A 23,192-nucleotide genomic window follows, 5' to 3' on the forward strand; every position below is an offset into this window, starting at 1 on the left:
GGAAAGAGGGAACACAAGCAGAGGGGAGCTGGAGAGGGAGAAGTTGATGCTGGGCTCAATCCCAGGATGCTGGGATCATGACCTGAGCTGAAGGCAGACGTTCAACCAACTGAGCCACCCAGGTGCCCCATTATCTCAAATGTTCTTAATTTCATGATCCCTTCTTGAATTCTCTCATCCCTCTTCCCTATCAACTGTCTACACTCTCATCAACTAAAATTCATCTCTATATGTAGAAACTACAGATTTACTTATTAATATAACAATTACTATCATTTCCTAGATTGTTTTAGTCATTTTGTACATATATCCCATATGCCCCATATTCTTTAAAGAAGCTTAATACAATTAATGTAATTTATTTGTGTAACTATAATTATACAATTCTTATTGTAGCATATAATTACATAAACATATGCACATGCACATATGTATAATTATATGTCATATATAATTATATATACGTACCTATATCCCCACCAATACCACCACCATCACCAACTTCCCATATTATTAAAGGACAGCAAGAATGTAGATTATTTGTGCTATCCAAGTAAAGTCCCTCCTGCTCCCATTGGCTGACCCTATTTTTCCAGCTTTTCCTACACCTGGAATTCTGATCCTAGAACAAGCAGTGAACCATGTGGAAAGAGCCTCAAGATAATATTCAGCTTTCATGCTTCTTATCTTCCCCTCCACCTCAACAGAATGGGTCCACAAGGGTTCTTCACATAATTTTATGAGCTATGGGGAAAGGCAATTTTAGCAAACTATTGGTGAAGTCAAACAGTAAACAGTGGCACATTAGAAGGGTTATATATTTGACATATATAAAATTTTAAACTTACAGAAAGGGTAGTAGTCCTAAGTTTACTACAGTCCCCTCTGGGCATATTATAGGCCTTCTAAACTTTAGGGATTATCAAGTTTAACCCCCCCCCCCCACATTTTGTAAAAAAGTGATTGAGGTTTAAAAAGGTTAAGCAAATTGTCCAAAAATGAAGAAGTTAATTATCCATGTTCAAAGTTTTCAGTTCCTTCCCAATCTCCCTATTTGCCCTCAGATACTAAGAAAATGTTCTAGGAAAATGGACTCCAAAAAGATGTTCTTTTCCCAGAAATCTAACCATTTTTATTAAATTAATCTGGGACGTCATAAAAGAGAGACATTTCCTACCATTTTGTTTCTGTGAATTTAAGCAGTAGAAGATGGAACAGTGCAATAAGATAAGGAAGAGGAAAGAGACTGGGACAAATAATTCAATTGGACAACAGAGCCCTTTTTAGCACCATAATCTGTGTGATAGTTTCACATTCTTCCCAAGTATTTAGAGTCATTAAATATGGGTACAGTTTCTCAAGCCCATTTCCACTGGGTTTTCCCTATGAATTCTGAACATTCAGGTATAGTATTCTTCTAAAAATTAGTTAATAAGGATGCCTGGGTGGCTCAGTTGGTTAAGCATCTGCTAGCGGCTCAGGTCACGATGCCAGGCATCCTGGCCTCAGGCTCCTTGCTCAGCAGGGAGCCTGCTTCTCCCTCTGCCTGCTGCTCCCCCTGCTTGTGCTCTCTCTCTCTCAATCTGACAAATAAATAAATAAAAACTTCAAAAAAATTAAAAAATAAAATGGTTAGAAAAATAAAAATAAAAGGAACTGTATCACTTTCACTGCAAGCTGCCACTGTTTTCTCATTTTCTTTTCTATTCTTTTTTCTGGTTTTTTTTTTTTTTTTTTTTGCCATAGAGTCAATTTCCCCTCTTATAGGTTCACCAATGGCCCTTGACCCTACACAGTCAGTCCTGCTCCATTACTGATGCTCTTTATATCCTATCCCTATGTCACCATCTTATAATGCTTGCAATTTCCAGAGAATGTAGAAATTCCTACCTATACTATTGAACATCAGATTCAACCATGTTTATCTACAGATAACGGTCATATGACTATAAATAGATGTAGTTTTTATTTACATATTTTATTTTATTTACATATACACAGATTCACAGATTTTATTCACAGGCTTGTACACATACACACATACACACACACCAGCCTAGTTGTTGCATTATTATCTTCCATGACATAACATTAAAGGAAATAAAATAAAATTCTACTGACACTATTTTAAGCTTTTTCGTTTCTCTTGCAACTGCACTTAAGTCCATCCATGCCTGTATCTGTGAACGGCAGCCCTGCTCCAAGTAATGAGGCATCAGCTCCTATTTGATATATTCCTAGGTCCTGGCTGAGAGCATTTCATCAGAGATGAACTGCACCTAATGCAATCACCAGAATTAAAGCAGTTAAGAAAATGCAGCTCCTTGCCAAGAAACTCTGCTGTATTGTGCTCTCCTTCGCTTGCCATTCCAGAAAGTATGCAACTAGTACTAATAAGTCGCTGGCTGCAGTTCCAGAAAGAGCAGCAGGAACAAAAATGCTGACCTCGGTACATTAGTCCTCACTTTACAATCCATGAAATTCTCACTGATTGATCCACAAGGCAACGTATCCATCCATTCCATTACTGGTCTTTCCAAGAGCCTTTTAGGAACTTGCAAAATCAATATAATTCTGTAAATAAAATGAATTTCCATCAATATGACTATAAATATGATAACAGAAAAACTTGTCATATTTAACTGATGGTTATTTAAACCAAAAAGGGGGGGGGCAGTAATTCTATCATGATGATCTGATTTTACTTCAAGAAAATAATGTAATTACTGTAAAAATAATAAGCTAGGCATTACATTAATTGAAGTTTAATTAAAGCTCTTTAAGGTTCCATATTTTAAGTTAAAGAGGCATCAAAACATTTTCCTAACTGGGATTTACATGTGATCAAATTCCAAATATATATAGATATGAAATAAATCAAATAAACAGGCACTTTTCAGTGGAAAATAGAGTAAGGGACAGTTCTTTGAATCGGTTATAATTTTGGAACGATTGTATAAAAGGAAAAAGATGATTCAGAATACAAATTGTTGTATATATGGGAAAATAATCTATTTTAATGATGAAGTTGTGTAACAAAATGCTTTTTCATAGAAAAGGTAAAATTGAACCTGACAATATATCTTTTAATTCGTATGTAATTACTCAGGCAAAATGATTTTTTTTCTTGGAGTTTTTCTATCTAAATTCTCAGAGACAACTCAAGTTTTTACAGTTTTACTCAGCAAGAAAATGTTCTTTCTGTGGATAAACATAGAAATGCACACCATGTATCTTTATGCATGAGTGCCTAATAGAGCTAGATGTGCGTACACGCGAGTCAGCATAATGGTAAAGAAAGGGCTACCTGAATGAATCATTTCTCATAGAAAGCCAGCCCAGGTATATAAGAAAGGAAAACACACACACACACACACACACACACACACACATCTACACACTATCACTGTCATTGTTTTTAATGAAGTACACTACACCTTTCAAGCAAATGTGGCATTTCAGAGGTGGATGACAACTTTATTTAGGAATGTCGTTCACAGACCATTTTAGATTTACAAAGTTAGTCCCAGAGCCTAATACAGGATATAGGTTGAAAGTAAAACTATTTTGCAGAATAAAGAATTTGGTGGTGAGGAGAGGTCCCTTAAGAGAAGTTAGGAAGAAAAATCTTGACAATTGCAGTCACCTGTTGCAATGCTCTCAGTAGGGAGACATAAGAAAACAGAAGATATTTAACGTATTCAACCCGAAGTGGTTGGCTGTAATGCTCTACTGTCCTGACTTTCAATTTAAAAATGCTCATAGTGATAGTTTGAGGTGGCTTCTTTGGCAGAGGGAAACAACGAAGAAAAAGTTAGATGGAGAGAAAACAGCGATCCCATAGCAATGATGGAGGGAAAAACAAAAATACAGTGGGAGAAGAAATTCAGAATTACACTTGTGCCTGAACAACACAAATTCCTTGAAAACCCTAAGAAATAATGAAGAGAGTGCTGGTTTTACACTGTACACAGGCAGAGGACTTAAGCCATTTTTAGTGATACTGGAGGAAAACTTAGAACTACTCAGGATACTCAGAACACCCATCGTTCACCTCTAGCACTAGAGATGTCAAGCACGAGCCAATGCCATTTTATAAAAACTGATAATTTAGGGACGTCTGGGTGGCTCAGTTGTTTAAGAATCTGCCTTCGGCTCAGGTCATGATCCCAGGGTCCTGGGATATGTCCTACATCGGGCTCCCTGCTCAGCGGGGAGTCTGCTTCTCCCTCTCCCTCTGCTGTTCCCCCACTTGCACTCTCTCTCTCTGACAAATAAATAAATAAAATCTTTAAAACAAAACAAAACTGTTAATCTAGTGTGATGCAAATGTGAAATGAGATGAACAGAAAATAATCTTTTTTTTCTGTGTCTCACAGTTAAGTGGCATTTGGAGTTCAAATTAAGCACATCTAATTGAATTATCACATTGAGATAGATGACACTATGTGCCTGCCTTAATTCTGCTATAACAAAATACCACCGATTTGGAGTCTTAAACAACAGACATTTATTTCTCATAGTTCTGGAGGCTGGGAAGTTCAAGGTCCGGGTGCCCAGCATGGTCTAGTTTTGGTGAAGGCTTTCTTCCTGGCTTATAAACAACCCTCTTCTTGCTGTGTCGAGCATATACATATGTGTATATATGCAACATGGCAGAGAAAGAATAAGGGAGCAAACTCTCTGGTGTCTCCTTTTAGAGAGACACTATTTCCACCATGAGGGCTCTACCATCTGACTTCATCTAAACTGAATCACTTCTAAGGACCCCACCCCCAAATACCATCACACTAGAGGCTAAGGCTTTGACATCTAAATTGGGAGGGACACAATTCAGTTAATAGCAGTGCCTCATAACAAGAACTACTTATACATTTTTATTATACATATATATGCAATATATATACATAAACGAGCATATACATATGTGTATATATGCAACTTCCTTATTAAAGGTATCCGCTTCTAGATCTCTGAGTTTCCTTTTTGAAATTAGGATATAGTTAGAGTAGAGGCCTTAACCTCAGCAATATTTCCCATTGAGACGGTGTGGAGGAAATCAGTGATATCTTTAGCACAAAGTTATCTGGAGCTCCTGAAATCAGCCAGAGATTTTTTTTTTAAAAAAAGGTAACAGTTGGATGCTGCAAAATCCAAGATGCTAAGAGTCTACAAAATTAAGATCACTGTATGAATATCCCAATGACAAAACATACCTTTATTTTTCTGATGACATCACTTTTTAGTAAGGTATATATGGACAAGAGATCAAGGAGGAACCAGGAAGAGGATATTAAAGACACCACAATGCAGATTAAGAAGAAATCAACATTTTTAAAAAATATTCTCCTTGTTTGGTTGTTATCACCTTAACCCTCCACTATGTCATGATGTAAAGAAGCTGCTCAAGGTTCTGCAAACTGGAGCTGTCTGGTAGCTCTTCAACGGGCTTCTAGAAGTAATGGCTCACATGAGAAACTGTGCCACGAAGGAGAGCAATATTCACATGCACTGAAAGAGGCATCGAGGATGAACTTATTGCTTCTCTTAAAGAAGTCCCACTTCCTAAATCTAAATTTTTGGTCTTTCTCTCTCTAATCAATCTTCTGTTAAAAATTGTTAAAGAATATGTATTATTTGCTTTCATATCATCCAGTTTATTCGATCCCCACAATAGCTTTGTGAAGTAAAAATAAAACACTGAATTTCTAAAAAAAACAGGGGGTATCTGCTTCTCTGTAAATAGTCTACTCTACATAGCTTACACTGCACAGCCTTTCTGCCCCAGCATGCATATATACACAAACACACACCCTGGCACACCAGCACAGAATAAGCTACGAAGCGGAAACGTAACTTGTAACAAATAATCATGTCTCAGGGGAAAGTGTCAAGGTTCAAATAAAACACTCAGAGGTGGTTTCCCTTAGAGTGGGGATCAGCATTCATCTAAGAAGTGACACTGCCCATCCCCAGGCTCCGCAGTACTTAGAAAGCGTTTACACGGTGAACCTAGACATTGTACAAGTTCCTTCTGAGTTAACTCTGTAATGGAGTTCAACTATTTTAATAAAAACACTGCAACTCCCCCCAAAATCAAAGATAGTTATTCATTAAGAATAGAGGTGAGGGGTGCCTGGGTGGCTCAGTCAGTTAAGCGTCCAACTCTTCAGTTCAGTTCAGATCGTGATCTCAGGGTGGTGAGATCGAACCCTGTGGTGGGCTCTGTGCTGAGGATGGAGTCTGCTTAAGACTCTTTCTCCTCCTCCCTCTGCCCCTCCCCCTCTGCACTCTCTCTCTCTCTCTAAAAAAAAAGAAAGAAAGAAAGAAAGAAAGAAAGAAAGAAAGAAAGAAAGAAAGAAAGAAATAGAGGTGAATCCTAATTCCAAACCAAAGTATTTTAATATTGTGTATTTCACTCTTCTTCCATGATGTTGAAGAATCAAAAGTTGATTGTATTTGTATGAGCAAAGCCAACATACAAAGGAGACATGCTTTAATGCAGAGATGATGTTTTAGAAATTCTTATTCATTTATTAATTTTTTCAGCAAATGCTTATTGAATGCCTACTGTCTTGGGTACGATACTTGGCACAAGGAAGACAAAAATGCCTGAGTCATACCTGCTCTCACACAGTATCTGATGCTGTATGAGTGAGAAACAACCCACTCTGACAGAGCAGCATGCTGCACTATGACAGAAATAGAGTGGGCTGCTGGGACGCCAGAGAATACTGCAGGTTAGATAAGACTTGTAAGACTGAGAAACCTGATGCAAGAGAAGGAGCTGTCCAGAGGCAGGAGAGACAAATGGACAGAATCCAGTCAGAACAAAACTTCATATGAATTAGGGATAGAAGAAGGTATCTGCCTGGAGTCCTAGGGTCATTTCTTGCTTCCACAAAAACAACTGTTTTTGTCTGTTCTGCATTGTTGAATTTCATTTAAGATTATTTGAGTTAAGCTTCATGAAAATAAAATATATCAAGAGCTTATAGTAAGGAGTTTGTGAGGAGTTTAAAATAGCAGGAGCTAAGAGATCATGTGTAAAAACACTAGAAAATTAAATTAACAAGATTGGCAAAGGACAAATTGTAAACTTGATTAAATGAGAACCTAAGTGTCACAGGATGAAATGTGATGTTCCTCTTGTGTAAGGATAAAAGACTTTAATAAGAACTGGCACCATCACACCTCAATAGAAGAAAAGAAAGAGAGAGATATTTACCTACAGTAAGTATGGTTTCTCTTATAAAGCAAGTATGGCTTGGGTAGGTCAAGAAAAAGCAAAATTTCATATTATTCACAATAATGGTAAAATCTATTGTTCAAAAAAAAAAGCAAGATCAAAGGCAGGCTAATAAGAAAAATACATTTTTCTTAATTTTTTTCCATATGAACGTTCATGTTGGTGTGATAAGTTTACATTGTAACCAAACATATAAAGACTAACTCTCACTAGTGGCAGATAAAACTGGAATTAATGCCATTTTCCATTTGCTATGGACTGAATTTTTGTGTCTCCCCAATTCATGTAAGGAAATCTTAGCCTCCAGCCCCAGTGATAGTTTTAGGAGGTAAAGGTTTTAGGAGATGGCTAGGTCATGAGGGTAGAGCCTCGTAATGGGGATTAGTGCTGCTATAAAAGAGACCCTTCAGGGTTCCCCTGCCCCCTTTTACCATGTAGGGACACAGCAAAAAGGTAACCGTCTAAGAACCAGGAAGCAAGACCTCACCAGACACCAAAGCTATTAGTGTTCTTTTATCTTGGACTTCCCAGCCCCCAGAACTTTGAGAAATAAATTTCCATTATTTATAAGCCACCCAGTCCAAAATATTTTTGTTACAGCAGCCCAAAAGGGCTAAGACACAATCCTAGACCTCCTATAGCTTGATCAGAAGAGAGATTCATTAGCATTTGGCTGAAACTTGAAATGTCATCCAAGTTTGTAAGACTTAAGGTGGAATCTCCTCCTTCTGTGAGGAAGGTGAAGTACATTGAGGGAGAGGATAAAAGCCCCAGCACGATGGATTTAAATGGATAGAGGAGGAAGGAAATGTAAAAGGAACTATTGGCCTCGTCTGAAAATGTTTTTACTTGCATAATTCAGAGACCTACTAAGTCTACTGTGTGTCTATCTTTGTTCCCAGCCCATGGACTAACATTCTGAGAGCTTTGTGGCCATTTGGTTGTAGAGTTGTTGTCCAGATTGTCCAGAATAAAAGCTGATAGAAGATATGTAGAAATGAAAGAGATATGTGGTGAATTAGAAATGTGCATGTACATGTATTTTCTTCTAATTATTTCATAATTTTTAATGTTTGGTTCTTTAATCCATACGGACTTTATTTTTATGTTAGTTCTCAGAAGATGTTTCCTGGTCCTGATGCAGGACCTGTAGGACTAGGACTTTCGTCATCATTAAAGAAACAGTATCTAAGATAATTTTTGAAACAAAGATGATGGAAGATCAAACATTGACTAGTTTAATTATAGGATAGAAGTAACTGGAGGAATTGTTACTAAAGGTAAATTTTCCCTGTGTGAAAATTCAACTGTTTATCCAAAGTCAATATTCTAATTTATTATTACATTACATTACATTAAAGGGTTTTAAATTGTAATGTATACCAAGTTATAAGAGTAGATTTATATTGGAATATTTCTAATAACTTGTGGTACTGCCTATCTATGAAACAAATGTTTCTACTTCACTAATTTAAGATATTGTTATGGACCGAATGTCTGTGTCCCCTCAAAATTCATATATTGAAGCCCTAGCCCCCAGTGTGTTGGTGTTTAGAAATGAGGCCTTTGGGAGGTAGTTAGACAAAGAAGGCAGGGCTCTGGTCTGATGAGATTGGTGCTCTCATAAGAGATCCCAGAGAGATTGTTCTGCCCTGTAGGTGGTGTATATAATCCAGGAAGAGAGTCCCCACCAAAACTTCACCATGCTGGCACACTGATCTCAGACTTCAGCTTCCAGAACTGTGAAAAAATAAATTTATTTATGTTGTGTAAGCCATTCAGTCTATGGTATTTCATTATGGCAGCTTAAGTTGACTAAGACAGATTTGTTAACAAAAATAAATAGGAGTACAGACATGGCAGTCTAAGAAAGTCCTTCAAAGCATTTCAATATTTGAAAGTATTCAATAAGTATGTAAATAATTGGGATAAGGAATACTATTCTTTGGGAACCAAGCAATATCTATCTATCTCAAATAATGGAAAAAGCACTTGCCAACCTGAAGTTTTGGATAATATTATATATCTTTTTATAATTTGATCTTGTGCTTCCTTTAGATAATTTGAAGAATAAATTTTTTTAACCAGATTTGTTAATTCTTGTCACTATGACCAACTCATTATGGCTCTTCATGCTACATTCCACTGAATGTTGAATGAATGAATGATTTCATTTTTGACTTGAGGGTAGACTGTGAGTCCCGAAGAATCTCTGGGGATTCTTGTTACCCGATATCACCCCTCAGGTCCTAGACTGACTTTCTAAAATGCTGTTTATCCACACAAAGCCGCCTATATCCTATTTACACTGTATGCATACCTCAGGCTGTTGCAAAATTCATTTCACTAGTTAGAGAATTGTTCTAATTATGCACAAAGGGGAATAGAAGATGGAATCAGTCTTACCAGCCACATATGTGGACAATAGTGAATACTAGGAATAATAATAAAAACAATAACTAATATTTATTGAGCATTTTTATGTGCCAGACATGGTATTAAAATTTATAATAATCTAATTTAATCTTTTAAATAACCCTCTGACAAAGATACTGTTACTTTTACCCCTTTACAAATAAGACAACTGAAGTGAACACAGTGTATGAGTGTCTGGATTATTTACTATCAATTGTAGACATGATCACATGAAAAAGAAACCAAATACTGGGGGAGGGGGGCACACAGAGATTAAAACACAGCTATCAATTTGCTGTTTATTCCATCTTATTGCTACAGTGAAAATCTGTGTGTAGAAAGAAACTCCCTGGCTTTCCAAAATTCGTTTGGTTAAAAAGATCTCTGTCATACAGATACTGGCTCTATTAAAATTACACACACATTCAGAGAGAGAGAGAAAGAGAGAAAGGGAGAGAGAGAAAGGGAGAAAGATGAAGGACAGAGGGAAGGAGAAGAGAGAGAGAGAGATAACACTCAAGAGAATACTACAGTTGCATTTATTACACAACATGAAGTATACATTGTTTGCTTTGCAGCTGCCAGGCATTCATCAACCACATTCCAGGAACATCACACTATTTCTGTATTATCAGAAACTTATCCAAATCTGATTTCCCCAAACATAAGTGACCCATAGGGAGAGTCTGATGAATGTCCTTCCACAGAGGATTTTTAATGGATTTCTACTTCTGCCTAAGCTGCTTTATTTGAGGCTTTGTTGAAGGTAAGGCAATGCCACATGACCTGTAAGGGTCCCTTCTAAGTCTCAAGCCCTATTTGATGCTAATATTCTGAAGAACTCAAGAACCTTCATTGTCTGTTATTCAAATTCGTGGAATTTCCTCTGGTTACTGTCACATAGCATTTTCCTTTTTAAAACGTTAAATTATTCAATTCACTTCCATTTTTCTCCATCGCAACCCCCAGCCCCCTTCTAATACAATACATTCTGAATATATGCTGCCAGAAGGAATAATTCCTGCAAATTAATAAGGCTTGTCATAGAAAATGTCAACTTAGTATTGGAACAACAGAGCAATAAACCAAAAACAATTCTAAAAGTAATGATGCATGGCTAAAAAACAAAATCTGTCCTTTGTCAGGTTTGTGGTGAGTGCTCATAAGAAATCTAATCTTGTTAAGACAAAAATTATTTTTCTTAACATGTTTTATATGGTAGAATTTTATTAAAATAAACCCATCTTTTTTTTCTTTTTACCATTAAGGAAACTTTTTTATAGAAATTATTCCTGTGGATTATATAGCAGTTGACAGTGAAGAAAATCCAATAAGATATGAAACAGGTTTCTTTATTAAATATATTTCAAATATCTTAGTACATATATTTCATGTGGCCAAATTTGACACCATATGGAAGAAGTAAACAACATAAAACTACTAAATGGGGTCTAAATTATTTAGATAAAGAATATTTCCCACTTCAAATTTAGAAGTCTAGAAAAAGATTATATAGTTTCATAAATCTACAATGAATTCCATAGCATTAACAACATTAGAGTAATTTTACAAACGAGTTTTATGGGGGCATCTGGGTGGCTCAGTTGGTTAAGTGTCCAACTCTTAATTTTGGCTCAGATCATGCCCTCAGGGTTGTGGGATTGAGCTCTGTGTTCAGCTGCATGCTCAGCACAGAGTCTGCTTGAGATTCTCTCTCTCCCTCTCCATTTGCCCCTCCCCACTGTACACTCTCTGCCCTCTCTCAAAAAAAAAAAAATCCTTAAAAAAAGAGTTTTATGAATATGTATATAACATATACACATAAGTACACATATGTGAAATGATATGTGGAAGTAAATTTTGACATGCAAAGTGCACATATTATTGATCTTATTAAATATTGCATTATCTCCTATCCCCTTTACAATAACACTTATCCCCCCTAAAATTGTAAATATACTATTATAGTGAGTATGTTAATTGTTTGTTGGCTATATCCCACTAGAATATGACCGCACAGGGTGGAATCACCTTGAAAACTTTTCTCTTACATGAAATTTTAAACACACACCAAAATAAACAGAATAGTGTAATGTACTCCTTGTGCTTATTATCTGACTTCAATAATTATCAAGTCATGGGTATCTTTTTATATTCACACCCACATATTCTATATATACCCTAGATTATATTGAAGTAAATCTCAGATGACATATCATTTCATCTGTAAATATCTTAGCATGTATTTCTATAAGATACTCTTTGTAAAATATGTAATTTCAATGATACTCTCACTCCTAAAAAAATTAATAGTAATATCTTAATGCTAATCAACTATTTAAATCAGTGCTCCAAATTCACTAATAGTGTCACTGATTTTTTTATAAATATTTATTTGAATCAAGATCCAAATATGTATCATCACTAAAAAATGAAATATAAGAATCTAAAACACAGTGAGTATTAAGCTATGCTTACTATTAGGCAAAGCAGGGGAAACATGATCCAACACAAAGGAGTTAGGTATTGTGGGATGGGGTCTTCGGATTAAATGGCAAAAACAATCAGAGACAACTAGTTGTAGTGTTGAGGATTTACTCCATGCAGGAATATACAATGGTCCCTTAGAAGATGATCACCCAGAACAAAAAGGCCAAATACGGAGTGGTGGCAAAGCAAAAGCCTCACAGTATCATAAGGAAAAGCAATTGGTCTTTTTTTATTATTATTTTTATTTTTTTGAAGATTGTTATTTTAGAGAGAGAGAGAGAGCAAGTGATGGAGGAGGTGCAGAAGGAGAAAGAGAGTCTCAAGCAGACTCCAAGCAGAGCCCAATGTGGGACTCAGTGCTGGGCTGGATCTCATGACCCTGAGATCATGATCCGAGCAGAAATCAAGAGTCAGATGCTTAACCAACTGAGCCACTCAGGTGCCCTGCAATTAGTCTTTTTATTTATTTTATTTTTTTATTTTAAAGATTTTATTTATTTATTTGACAGAGAGAGACAGCGAGAGAGGGAACACAAGCAAGGGGAGTGTGAGAGGGAGAAGCCAGCTTACTACAGAGCAGAGAGCCCCGATGCTGGGCTCGATCCCAGAACATTGGGATCATGACCTGAGCCAAAGGCAGACGCTTAATGGCTGAGCCACCCAGACGCCCCTTTAATTAGTCTTTTTAAAACAAGGTCCTTGGTTTGTTGTCTCAGGATGGTGCTGAGCAGAGGCAAGTTGCTGACCTTCATGCCCTTTACTGAGTACAGAGAGCACAGGTAAGTCACAGACTGTAGACAGTCACAAAATTCACTATCAGGCTGTTGTTCTGCTAATTCTAAACAATCTTCCAAGAAGTCTTGGCCCTACCATCATAGTTACTTACCACCTCTTCCACCTTCCAGACTCTGGATTTTGCAGAAGGTAAGTCCTTATGCATGTGCGCATGTGCTCAAAGCTCAGAGAGATTTTCTTTGTTACTGAACTGTAACTTCTTGATTTGTCTCTCACACCTCTTGTAAGTTTCCACTCCATCTTTTATTTATTTTTAGCTTCCAATTTATTTTTTAACTTCCAATGTATTTGCTGAGTTCTCTGAGTTCTTTACAGAACAACTTTAGCTAACATTCCCTATGATGGCATATGTCATGATCCTTTGCTGTCTGTATTTCCTACATATTGGTGGTGAGACCTAGAAGCTTGATCAAATTCAGGGTCAGTTTCTTTGGCAAGACCAGTTCATGTGTGGTATTCCCTAGCATCCTCAAACATGATTTTGGTAAACAGAATTCTGAGATGACCCCCACTAGCCCTTGCCCTTGTATGAGTCTCTCCCCTTGAGTATGTGCAGTACCTTTGAATATGATAGAATATCACTCCTGTGATAACAGTACATTACATGACAAGAAAGAATCTAATCTAATCGAATCTAATCTAATCTAATCAAAAGCAAGATTATCACAGTTGGTCCTGACCAAGTCAGGATTAAGATTTTAAAAGAGGGACTGGACCCTCCCTGAGAAAGAGATTCTCCTGCTTGCTTTTAAGTCATATATAGGGGAGGGGAGAACATTACAAACCAAAAATACAGTAATAGTGGCTTTTATATTTACCTATGTAGTTACCATTATGACTGTTCTTTACTTCTCTAATGGATTCTAGTTATAGTGTCCTTTCATTCAGTTTGAAGGACTCTTTAGCACTTCTTATAAGACAGATCTGCTAGCAATGATTCTCTCAGTTTTATCTGGGAATGTCTTTTGCTTTTAAAGAATAATTTTGCCACGTATAAAATTCTTAGTTAACAGGTTTTTTCCCCTTTCAGCTCTTTAAATATTTCATTTTGCTGACTTCTAGCCTCTATGATTTCTGATGAGAAATCTTTTAATTTTATTGGAGACTTCTTATATGTGATGAGTCACTTCTCTCTTGTGCTTTCAAAATTCTATTCTTGTCTTTGGACAGCTTGGTTATAATGTGTCAAGATGTAGATGTCCTTAAATTTATTCCACTTGGATTTTGTTGAGATTCTTGATGTGTAGATTCATCCCTCATGAAATCTGGGAGATTTTCAGCCATTATTTCTTCAATTCCTCTTTTTGACACTTTTTCTCTCTCCTTTCATTTAGGACTGCCACCACACATTTGGTGGTACACTTGATGTTGTCCTACAGGTCTCAGGCTCTCTTCGTTTTTCTTTATGCTTTTTTATTTCACCTGCTCAAATTGGGCAATCATGGTTGACTTATTTTAATTTCATTGATTATTCTGTCTGTTCAAATCTGTTACAGAAATTCTCTGTACATTTTTCATATTGACTATTGTAATTTTCAGCTAAAGAATTTCCATTTGGTTTCTTCTTTTTATAATTTCTATCTCATTCTTCATAGTCTCTATATGCTGAGACATAGTTATGCTGGTTTTCTTTAGTTCATTGTCTATGATTTCCTTCAGCTCTTTCGGTATACTTAAGACAGTTGCTTTGAAGTCTATGTCTAGTCAATCCAATGTCTAGGTTTCCTCAAAGATAATTTATATTAATTCCTTTACTTTCTGTGAATGAGCCATTATGTCTAATTTCTTGAGTGACACTGACAATATGGAAACATACAACAGTCTTCCTTTTAACCCCCCCCTTTTGAATCAATGAGGTAGACATCCATACATGAATAAAAGGTGAGTCTTTTGCATCCCAGGACCTTACTCCTAGGGACCTGGGAGGAGTCTCACCCTCCAGTGCAGCTGGTAAGTGACAGACAAACCTCTGCATGGGATATGGAACCAGTAGAGTCAAAGAAACAGCAATTTCACTGCTATCAGGGAAAAGTCAGGTGAGTGCTAACCTGGGCAGGAACTCATGCATGACAGAGACTACAGAAGTCCAGCCTTCCCAAAGGGATACTCCAGATCATTTAAAAAAAAAATAAAAAAGAAAAAGAAAAGCAAAGGAAAAAGAAAAAAAGAAAAGAAAAGAAAGAAAAAAGAAAAAGAAAAAGGAAAATATGAGTTTGGTCACTGAGGAGGCAATAAGAGAAACTTTTTTGGCATAATCCCTCCCCCAAGGAAATACTGGAAAGGGCTAATTATCTGGTAGAGGCAACCCTTCCCATGGGCAAAGGAAAGCAGTGGGTATGAAGCTATCCTAGTTGGGTGGAATGTTACTAGAGAAACCCAGTTCTCTGTCCAGCACCAAGAGTACTAAGGTGAGAGCTCTATGAATGGGGGGATCGGAGGACATTAGGAAAGAGGCAGATAAGAATTTCAAATGGCATTAAAGAGATTGTACTCACCAAAAAGTCCACCTAGGAGACTCTAGGACTACCACTCCCAGGGATCTTTCTACTGGGTCCTGGCTATCCTCAATATACCGAGTGTTAAGCACATACTTCCCACCACTCTCCTTGTGTGTGCTCCTGAATACATCTGCAAAGAGAGCTGTGATAGGCAGGTAGTACTCAGAAAAATAGGCAACAGTCAGCGGGCAAGGAAGAAACCACAAACTTGAGCATTACCTTCCAGAAAACAAAGGAAAGAGTTCCAATAGCTAGCCTGATGAATTGTAAGAACCGCAGAAGACATAAAAGCTTAAAAACATGGCCAAAAATGAGAGCAAGAAGAGTAGAACAGGTTCACCTTCACAAACACAGAGTAAAAACTCAGATAGTAACAATACCACCCCTTCTGCTAAAGACAATGAGTACAGAGTTAAGGAGGTATCTGCTACTTCAAATGTGAAAGCATGTATACACAGCTATGAGGAATAAGAAAAATAGAGGAAATATGGCAACAAAAAGTGAAAATGACAATTTTCTAACAACTGAATTTCAAGGCATGAAATAGTGTGATTTAATTGATAAAAAATTCAAAATGGTGGTAATGAACAAACTCAATGAGTTACGAGAAAACTCAGAAAGGCAATACAATGAAATCAGGAATAAAATATATGAACAAAATGAGTTCTTTTCAAAGAGACTAAAATTATAAAAAGGAACTAAACAGAAATCCTGGAGTTGAAGAATTCAATGAGAAAAGTCCACAAAGCCAATAGGTCACCCTCTTCTTTAATGCAAAAAGACCTTCTCCAAAACCCATTATAATAAAACTGTCAAAAATCAATGATAAAAAAAAAATCTTAAAGGCAGTCAGGGATTAAAAAGAATGTAACCTACAAAGAAGCCCCTATCGGGCTATCAGTGGATTTCTCAGCAAAAACTTTACAGGTCAGGAAAGAATGGAATGATACATTCAACGTGTTGAAAGATAAAAATTGCTAGCCAAGAATACTTTATCCAGGAAAGTTCTGAAGGAGAAATCAAGGCTTTTCTTAGACAAACAAAAGCCAAGGGAGCAAATGCTGAAAGACATTCTTTAAGCCAAAATGAAAAGATGCTGGTCAGCAACATGAAAACATACAAAAGTACATAACACATCCATAAAGATGAAAAATATACAGTCAGACTTAGAAAACTGTAACTCCAGGGGCACCTGAGTGGCTCAGTCAGTTAAGCATCTGACTTTTGGTTCCAGCTTCAGTCAAGATCTCAGGTCATGAGATTGAGCCCCATGCAGGGTTCTGTGCTCAGTGTAGAGTTCGCTTAAGACTCTCTCCCTTTCCCTCTCACTCCCCCTTTGCCCCTCCCCCTTGCTTGCATACTCTCCCTCTCTCTCTCTCAAATAAATAAATAAAATATTTAAAAAAAAACCTGTAACTCTATACTTAGGATGGCACATTAACCATTCAACGCTAGTACAACGGTTAAAGTAAAAGAACAGTAAAAGTAACTATAGCTACTGCAAATTGATAACAAATACACAACATAAAAGGAGGCAAATTGTGAGAGGGAGGAGTAAAAGGGTGGAGCCTTTATAGGCAATTAAAGATAAGACGTTATCAGCTTAGAAAGGTCAGTTCTATCTATAAGTTGTTTTCTGTAAGCCCTACAGAAAGCACAAAGCAAAAACCTAGAACAAATCCACAAAAGACAAAGAAACAGAAAACACAGCATACCACTGTGGAAAATAGCCAATGTGCAAAGCTAGGCAGAAACAGAGGGAAAAAGAAGCAATGAAAATATAAAATAACCAGAAAGAAATTAATAAGATGGCATTATTAAGTTCTTACATATCAATAATTACTCTAAGTGTAAGTGGATTGAATTCAACAATCAAAAGGCACAGGTGGCTTGATGGATCAAAAAAACAAGACTCAATTACATGCTGTCTATAAAAGACCCCCTCGAGTCTTAAGGATGCACATAGATTCAAAGTGAAGGGATGGAAAAAAGTACTTCCATGCAAGCAGCAACCAAAATAAAGCAGGGGTAGCTATACTTCTATCAGACAAAATAGATTTTAAGCCAAAAATAGTTAATAAGAGATAAGAAAGGTCATTATATAATGATAAAAGGATTAATTCATTGAGAAGATAGAACAATCATAAATAAACATGCACTCAACACTGGAGCACCTGAATATATTAAGTAAATACTAGCAGATATAAAGGAGAAATAGACAACAAAACAGTAGTAAGGGACTTCAATATCCCACTTTCAACAGTGGGTAGATCATCCAGACAGAGTATCAACAAGGAAACGAAGGATCTGAACTAAACATTAAATCAAACGGACCTAACAGACATCTATGGAACATTCTACTTAATAGCAGTAGAATATACATTCTTCTCAAGTGCACATGGAACATTTTCAAGGATAGATCATATGATAGGACACAAAACAAGTCTTAGTAAGTTTAAGGAGATTGAAATCATACCAATCTTTTCTGACCATGATTTATGAAACTAGAAATCAACAACATGAGGAAATCTGGAAAAATTTATAAATATATGTAAATTAAACAATACACTCCTGAACAAACAATGGGTCAGGGAAGATATCAATAGAGAAATCAACGAATATCTTGAAACAAATGAAAATGGAAACGCACCATACCAAAACTTATGGCATGCTGTAAAAGCAGTTCTGAGAGGTAAGTTTATAGCAATTAAGGCATATATGAAGTAATTAGAGGGGCACCTGGGTGGCTTAGTGCAGCAGCCCCAGGCCGAGAGCTTATGCTAAGGATGTAGTAGGAAAACATGTTTGTGACCTTGTAGGCTTTAGCGTAAACGTCAGAGCACAGCGGCCGAGAATGCCCGGCTTGTCCAGTGGCCAGGAACGCCTGGCTCACACAGCAGTTGGGAATGCCCAGCTCGCTCAGGGTGGAACGCTGCCCTCGGATAACGAGCGGCCAGGAATGCCTGGTCTGCTACAGGGCCGAACGCTGCCCCAACTGAAACTTGATTGCTCTTGACAATAGCCTGCGGGGTCCATAGAAACATGTTTAAGAATAGGCCTCACTTGCTGAACGTTACATCCAAAAATCCCGTGACCTTCCCCGTGAGGTACTACTATTCACTAGGATGTAATACGGATTATTCCTTGATTGTCTTTGATTGTTTATTGCTAATAAATACGCAAGGTTGCAGCTGTTCAGGGTGATCGCACTCTTGGCGGTGGCACGCCTGGCGATCATTCCCTGCACCCACACTCTCTTTCGCAAGCTAACCTGTCTATGCCTTGTCCTTCCCCCGAATCAACGCCATGGCTCTGCGGGTGGTGTCGTGGCAGCTCAGTCAGTTAAGTGTCTGACTCGTGATCTCAGCTTCGGTATTGGTCTCAGAATTGTCAGCTCAAGCCCTTCACTGGGCTCCACAGTGGATGTGGAGCCTACCTAAAAAAAAAAAAAAAAGATCACAAATGATATAACTTTACACCTTAAGGAGCTAGAAAAAGAAGAATAAAGTTAGCAGAAGGAAGGAAATAATAAAGACCAGGGTAGAAATAAATGAAATAGAAATCAGAAAAACAATAGGAAAGATCAGTGAAACTAAAAGCTGGTTTTTCAAAAAGATAAACAAAATTAAGATAAACCAAATCTGTAGCCAGACCAAGAAACAAAGAGAAAAGACTCAAATAAATAAAATCAGAAATGAAAGAGGAGAAATTATAACACACATTGCATAAAGACATAGGATAGTACGAAATTGCTATAAACAATTATATGCCAATAAACTAGATAACCTAGAAAAAATGGGTAAGTTCCAGGAATCATACAACCTAACAAGACTGGACCAGGAAAAAATAAAAAGTCTGAACACACCGGTAAAGCATAAGGAAATGAAATAAAAAACCTTCCAACACAGAAACCACAGGACCACATGCTTTATTGGCAGATTCTACCAAACATTTAAAAAAGAATTAATACCAATCCTTCTCAAACTCCTCTAAAATATAAGAGAAGAGAACACTTGCAAAATCATTCTATAAGGCCAGTATTATCCTGATACCAAACCCCAATAAGGACACCACAAGAAAAGAAACCTAGAGACCAATATCCCTGATGAACATAGATACAAATAATCTCAGTGAAATATTAGCAAACCTAATCCAAAAACTTATTAAAATAATTATACACCATGACCAACTGGGATTTATCTCTGGGATGCAGATATATGTTTCAACATATGCAAATTGGTTAAATCTGATACACCACATTTGACAAAATACAACATCCTTTCATGATAAAAACTTTCAAAGATTAAGTATAGAAGGAACATACCTCAACATAATAAAGGCCATATATGACAAACCCATGACTAATGTTATACTCAATGGAGAAAAATTTAAAACCTTCCCTCTAAGATCAGGAACAAGACAAAAGTGTCTCGTTTCACCATTTTATTCAACATCGTACTGGAAGTCCTTGCTAGGGCAATCAGGTAACACAAAAACATAAAAGGCATCTGAATTAGAAGAGAAGAAGTAAAATTGTCATTATTTGCAGATGATATAATCTTCTATGTTAAAATCCTAAAGACTCAACTAAAAATTTATTGAACATAATTAATGCATTCAGTAAAGTTGCAGGATATAAAAGCAATACACAGAAATCAGTTGTATTTCTATACACAAACAATAAAATATCTGAAAAAGTTATTTAAAAAACTATCCCATTCACCATACCATCAAAAACAATAAAATACTTTAAATTTAACCAAGGAAGTGAAAGATTAGTATAATGAAAACTACAAGACTTTTGTTGACTTAAACATAAGACCTGATACTATAAAACTCCTAGAAGAAATACTAGGTGCACCCAAAACTAATATAACATTGTATGTTAACTAACTGGAATTTAGATAAAACCTTAAAAAATATATAGGGAAAAAGCTCAACAAGGGATTTACTTGTCTTTTTTTTCTTTTTAAAAAAGTTCTTCATGTAAGTTGCAATTTCTTTTTCAATTCTGCTCTTTGTTCTTTTACTTTGTATTTGGGGATCTTTTCCACGCAAAAAAAATCATCAGACGCATCAATATTTTTCCTTAATGTTTCTGTATATTAAGTTATGGTAAGAAAAGTTCTCCCCACGTTTAGATGACAAAGGTACTCAACTTATGTTTTCTTCTAGTCATTGCAAGGTTTTATATTTTATATTTGACTCTGATTCATTTGGAATTTATCTAGTGCACAGAGTATGAAGTGGTTGAGGGCAGGGTCCTTTGTTTCTTTTCGCTGATGTATTCCAAATACCCAGATCAAACAGCTAACACGTATCAGGCACTCAGAATATTCAATGGACGTGTGATTAAGTGAAGAAAAAGGAGGTTAGGAATAAACATGAATTTAACAACTAAAACATCCCACGTGCTTTAATTTCAGTTATGCCAGGAAATCCTTATAAAACCCCCTAAAGTGCTTTTTGTTCACTGGTTTTTATCATTAAAGAGGAAATAGATCGGGCACTTGGTTCAAGACTGCATCACGTGTCAAGTGTAGAGCTGAAAATCGCTGTGCCATTCTCGATTTGTGTGACTCAGCACGCGTGCATATACATGAATATTCACTGCAGGGCAGGGTGTTTTTCAAGAGCCAAGATCTGGAGTCAGACAGACAGGCTCTAACCTTACATCTACCACTTTCTACTTCTGGCCAGCTTATTTAACTCTCTATGCCTTGGAGTTTTATATGTTTGTTTGTTTGTTTGTTTGTTTGTTTTTAATCTTTGACAACTGTACCTACTTCGTAAGTCTTAGATCATGGTACATGGAAGTGCTCGGCAAAGCTTATCTCTTGTCATTTATTCAGAATATCATTCACTATCTCTTGTCTGCCTCTCTTTACCAGTTTGATCAGCAAATAAATGTCCAAAACATCCTCAAAGGGTGTGGGTAGATGCAAAGCAGGCCATTTCTTCCTATGCATGCTCTCAGGGGCATCAGCTTTCCATTGACAGCCCCCTTGATTCTCAGCATTAAAATTCTTAATATTCTGGGAGATGAAACGTATACATAGAGAATATGGTCAATGGCATTGTAATAGCATTGTATGGTGACAGATGGTAGCTACGCTTGTGCAAGCACAGCGTACAGAGTTATCCAATCACTATGCTATACATCTGAAACTAGTGTAACATTGTGTGTCTACTATACTTAATTTTTTTTTAATCTTAATATTTTAAAAAATCAGCTGGATGCCATGTTCGACCCTTAGGGAATAGATACAAGATGGGGTTTATTTCCAATACAAGATTAGCAGTGCCATAGCAAGGCATCCAAGGATGTTGGTCTGCAGCATATTGGAGAAAGGCCTGAGAGTACGTGGGGTGGGGAGCAAGGGAGCATCATATGTTCTTATCACCTCCTGTTCACCCTCTTTATGGGGGAAGGATTTCTGCCTTAGGTCAATGGGGATGACCAAACACGTGACATCCGACACCAGACAGATGAGATGAGAGCAGGTTATTAGTCACATACACTTAGAGCTCGGAGGGAGGAGGGCGCTGCATGCCATGAGGGCCACACAGGATTGTACTTGGGAACAGAGTGAACACCTAGGGGCTGGGGACTTTGTAGCAACAAGAGAATGAAGCGCCCTGCCCCCTTTCCGATGGGAGAATGTGACTAGCTTGTTTGAATAATTCCATCTATCATCAGGGAACTGAAACCTACTGCTCAGGGACAGGCAGGAACTTCGCCTGGTCCCCTTAATAAAGAAAGTTGCATGGCTTGGGGACCTTATCAAGTAGGTGGGACTTACAGTTAGGCCAAAGGAGCCCTCCTGATTTCACCAAATGTCAAGGCAGCACAGAATATTGGGCTTTCGGTTTCAGCTTTTTACTACCGTGTCCAGTGAGGGTGGGTGTCTGAATGAAAAGAACACTTGAAACAGCTCCTAATGGAGATCTTTAATTCACCCTTTTGGGTAAGTTCACCTTGTCTGTGACAAACCCGCATAAGCAGTCTTGCACATAAAAGCCTTTGGGCTCTTACTGTGTTGCTCTGGAAGATGTCACAGGTGTCAACCCCTAAATCTCCAACATGAAAAGCCAATTGCTTATCTCAATTATCTCATATAGAAACCAAAACAGCCATCCAAATCGAACTGTGTAAAGCTGTACATACAATAATTGATGATTAAGAGAACATATAACTACGGGAGAGAAAATGTTGCTTTATATCAAATGATTAAATATGCAGTGATTAATGAAACCACTTTAAATTGACAGACACCTTAAATGTGGCACATGAATAAGCCTCTAATGGAAACATCACTGTTAGAGATGACAGGAAATGTGCATTTATTTCATGAATGCATGTCATAAACATCCAGCCATTCACTTTAATAGTGTTTTATTTCTAATCTATATGTATCACCTCTTTGGTAAACTACCTTCATTCTTAGGTAAGGCTATTTTCAACAGTTACTTCTACAACCACATTGTATAGTAGATTTCTCTGGCACTGACAGAGCCTGTTAAAATACAAAAAAAAGAAGAAAAAATGAGCAGAAATATGTTGCTGTGTTTTTTGATAGTTACTGAGTTGCTAAACTTTGGCACAGACTTTTAATTAGCCATTCAAGCTCACAGAGGATTTCTTCCAAAAATGGCACAACAATATGCTAACTTTCTGTTTAAACTGCTCAAATTAATTATCCTCTTTCAGGAGAAAACCCATATTTTACAAGAATTTAATGCAG

Source organism: Ursus maritimus, unplaced genomic scaffold, assembly GCF_017311325.1.
Source record: "Ursus maritimus isolate PB19 unplaced genomic scaffold, ASM1731132v1 scaffold_4, whole genome shotgun sequence".
Classification (NCBI taxonomy): domain Eukaryota; kingdom Metazoa; phylum Chordata; class Mammalia; order Carnivora; family Ursidae; genus Ursus; species Ursus maritimus.